Source organism: Bactrocera tryoni, unplaced genomic scaffold (genome assembly GCF_016617805.1).
Source record: "Bactrocera tryoni isolate S06 unplaced genomic scaffold, CSIRO_BtryS06_freeze2 scaffold_7, whole genome shotgun sequence".
Taxonomy (NCBI): domain Eukaryota; kingdom Metazoa; phylum Arthropoda; class Insecta; order Diptera; family Tephritidae; genus Bactrocera; species Bactrocera tryoni.
This window is the reverse complement of record NW_024396366.1, coordinates 16,306,660-16,311,126: the sequence shown is the minus strand read 5'-3', so window position 1 is coordinate 16,311,126 and position 4,467 is coordinate 16,306,660. Positions and strand designations below refer to the sequence as shown.

At 37.0% G+C, this 4,467-nt stretch overlaps 1 non-coding gene across 1 annotated transcript; it reads right to left on the bottom strand.

The window, feature by feature from the left end:
• Nucleotides 1–314: 314 nt before the first annotated feature.
• Nucleotides 315–519, bottom strand: LOC120781881. The gene has a single exon (XR_005706167.1). It is a non-coding gene; the product is annotated as a small nucleolar RNA U3 (small nucleolar RNA).
• Nucleotides 520–4,467: the final 3,948 nt, after the last annotated feature.

Sequence of the window (4,467 nt, the reverse complement as noted above, 5' to 3'; positions counted from 1 at the left end):
TATATGTACTTACATATACATAATATTGCTGTGATAAATTTAATTTCTATTAGTACGAAAAATATTTATTAGTATAGTATACGATTTTAAAAGGCATACATCTTTCTATCCTATCTTGTGTATCTGCACATGCTCATATGAATGTACGTATAAAAAAAAGAAAGACGAAAGAAATAAAGTCACTAAAAATAGTTGAGAATTCGCAAAAATTAAAGACAAACGAAAGAAAAATAATGCGCAAGCATACATAAGCTTACTGTACTTATTGACCGCATTATTTTTGCGTAAAACCTTGGAATTTATTCATTAAAATCACCACTCAGAAGTCGTTTTATCCGTTGTAAGCGAGCGATTTTCGAAGAAACATCATTTCTAATATGCCACAACACAATATTAGAAATTAAGTTCATAAACCTCACGCTGTCAGATAAAACGATATAGTACCTCGTCATCGCGGGTCGATTTCCAAAAATTTAAATGAAGACTATCTACAGAAATGATCCTGTAAAGTATAGCCTTAATTTTTCAACGGCCAACGCAGAGTATTTCAACCAAAATATACGAAAAATAATTGAGAATTCGCAGAAATGAAAGACAAACGAAAGAAAAAGAAACATAACTTCAATAATGCACAAGCATACAAACATACATATGCGCAGCAGCAGCAAGGAAAGAGGTAACAATCGGCGATCCATTGTATATTTCTTTCATGCATAACCAAACCATAATTAGGACAACGCAATACAAGTGTCAATGGTGGTGTTGGTGGTAAGCGCTTGAAAAGTTACGACGAGCACGTAGGTACGTAGGTTCGAATCCCAACAGAATTTATATTTAATTGAATATGTCACTAACCAAAAATTGAAATATTGTTCTACAAAAACAACAACAGCATAAGCATGGCAACATTGTGTTGTTGGTAGAAAAGCCGAGCTGTGCCGAAAGAAACGAACAAACGATCGTCGATTGTCACCGCTTCGCTTGCTGCTCGAACATCTTCGGAAACAAGCTTGCGTAGATTCATATTGAGCCAGGTTGCGCAACCTGAATCTATCGCAACCTTTTCCGAACTCGTATAAGAAGTATAACTTCAAAAACTAAAAATATTGTCTACCAGAAAGCACTATATTAATTAACTGTATATGATCATAACTGTGTTGTATTTAATTTAAGCAAAGATTTGTTTATCATGTTCACAGTCCAGAAACGAGCACATCCAAGAAAATTTTAATTTTTTGTATATGAAGTCTATATATATAAAATTAAGTGGCAAAACTTCCTGTTCGCATACTCCTCCTAGACGGCTTGCCCGATTTCAATGAAATTTTCAGGGGTGATTGGGGTCTGTTTGGAGGGTGCACATAAGAAATTTAATGTGTGTATCATTGCACGTTGTGCAAAAAAAAAACAAAAAACGAAACAACTGGCGGATGTTTACAATTAATAAAAAACATTGACATCGCATGTTGATCGTTTTTGCCTGTCATTCGTTCTTTCTATGGATGACTGTCAAGCTAACAAGACATACAAAACGTAAGTGTTCCGAATGCACTGAGTGTATCAAAAAAAATGTTTCAACATTGTGTATAATTTTCTGAGATTTCAACGTGATTAACATTCTGCGTACAACACAAAGCAAGTGAGTATTGTTGTTGTTTGCGCGGTGTGTGTAAAAAAAGTGTTTCAACATTGTGTGCTTTTTCCAGATTTAACTCCATCGATTTGCTACATTTATTCGAACCGATTTTGTGTTTTCTGCTCACCGTGCAACACACACAAAGCAAGTTAGTATTGTTATTGTTTCGTAAGTGCTTCCATGCGGTTCGCAAATACACTGTTGGTGGGTGTTATTGCATATGCGTGTGTGGGTAAAATACATAGTTTGAGATGTAGTTTTAGGTTAATTTTTCCATTTTTATTTATGTACTTCAAATATGCATACTCTAGCACGACCACCGAGGACAACACTAACTACCTTTTTCGAGTTGTCTGAAAACGATGAATTTGCAAGAACATTGCTATATTCCGAAATACCACAATATTTCAATTGGAATCCATCATCGGAAACATTTCAACGACGAAAGCAAGGGGAGCGTGTTGACGGTTATCCAAATGCCCGTAAAACCGATGCCATAAGACGCATTTACACCATCCATCCGAACAACGCCGAATGTTTTTATTTGCGTCTGCTATTAGTCAACGTGCGCTGACCAAGATCATTTGATGATATGAAAACTGTTGACGGTCAGTTGTGTGCGACGTATCGTGAAGCATGTCAGCGATTGCATTTGTTAGAAGATGATATGCATTGGGACACCGCACTTCATGACGCATCGCGCACATCTCATCCGTCAAATCCGCAATAATTGTTGAATAAGTACAAAGACTGCATGATCGAGGACTTATTAATTTGGCGCGTAATCGAGCATCGGACGCAGACTTGCTATATACACTACAAATGTATAATTCTGCTTTGATATTGGTTGAAGATCTGTACCTTACAATTGCTAATAAGGCATTAGCGCAACTTGGCATTACTGCGACCAGTCATTGACCATGAGCTTCAACGTGAACAACAATATGATTGCAATGAATTGCGTGCTTTCATACAAGCTAACATTAGCAAATTGAATATTCAGCAGAAAAATGCTTATGATAAGATTATACGAGCGGTTGACAATAACGCCGGTGGATTCTACTTTCTTGATGCGCCCGGTGGTACGGGGAAAACGTTTCTGATCTCTTTGGTTCTTGCTACTATACGGTCACAGCAGAAAATTGCGCTGGCAATTGCTTCGTCAGACATCGCAGCTACTCTACTTGATGGCGGCCGAACTGCACATTCTGCGTTGAAATTACCGTTGAACATACAAGTCGTTGATACACCAACGTGCAACATATCGAGGAATTCAACAATGGCAAAAGTTTTGCAAGGAGCTGGAATAGTTCTATGGGATGAGTGCCCAATGGCTAACAAAAAGTCATTAGAAGCATTCAATAGAACAATGCAAGATTTACGCCAAAAGTAACAAATTTTTGGCGGAGCATTAATCTTATTATCCGGCGATTTTCGGCAACCTTTGTCAGTCACTCCTCGATCAACTCCTGCCGACGAAATAAACTTATGTTTAAAATCGTCAGTTTTGTGGAGACATGTTCAAAGGCTGACTCTTACCATCAACATGCGAGTCCAATTGCAAAATGATCGATCCGCAGCGGCGTTTTCGAAGGTGAAGTTGTACTCTTACCACGCATTCCCATGATTCCAACGGACATGCCGTTTAAATTTAAGCGCTTGCAGTCCCCAGTACGTCTTGCTTTTGCGATGACCACCAACAAATCGCAAGGGCAAACGTTTCAAGTGTGCGGCGTCAATTTGGAAGAACCGTGCTTCTCCCACGGCCAATTGTTCGTCGCATGCTCGAGAGTGGCAACACCAAGGTGCTTATTCATTTACGCGCCAGGTGGAAAAACCAAAAATGTTGTATACCAATATATTTTATAAATGTTTTATAAATAAGTAACAGTTTTACAACAATAAATAAAACACAAAGTAAAAACCCTTAAGAATTTTAATCGATTTAGGTGTAGCGAAACGCACAGGGTAACAGCTAGTGTATAAATATAAATAAATGACTTAATATGTATATAATATGTGCATTTGGATCCTTAATGTCAACGTGTATTAGTAACTCTTTATTTCCATCAACTTGGCTCCATCTACTTGGGAACCACTTGGCTCGCCAGGACATGATAATATGGTGGAAGTACTAGGCGACTCGGACAAATCTGATTCGATCAGAACATTATCAATGTTGAGCTGCTGTCTGTCTGCAATAACATCAATATCTACCAGAACATTCTTGATGTTGGGCTTTTGGCTGTCTTCAATAACTTGAATGTCCTGTATGTCTTCGGCCCATAAATTTAATTGACAGAATGTCTCCTCAGATGATGAAGATGGCATTGTAGAAACGTGTTTTGATTTAGATACCAGCTTTTGCTTTAATATATTTTTTTGTACTTTTGCCCTGTTCACGCGTATTATTCGTTCTACATTCTTACCACACTTGGTACAAAATCTGAAGGTAACAGCGATTATGTTGGAGCATCTTAATAATAATTTAATACAATCTGGACAGTTATTATTTTTTTTCTGCCGTTCCATCCACTTTTTACAAAACAGACAATGCATTTTAAGGAGTTGAGGGATATATAGCTTCACTATAATTATATTATAGTTGTTTGAATTCTTTATTTTCTCGATGACAGATGTAGTTCTTCTTCTTTTCCTAACCATGGCCATCGTCAAAAAAAAAAAACGACAGATGTAGTTTGATAGTTATAGTGTAAATACTTGTCACTATTCACTCAAAAAAAATTGTCTATGGTAAAATGTCACTTGAAATGTTAACGTCTCTTTGCTGTGCATCTATACTATAATTCTTTAATATTCCTAAAAATATA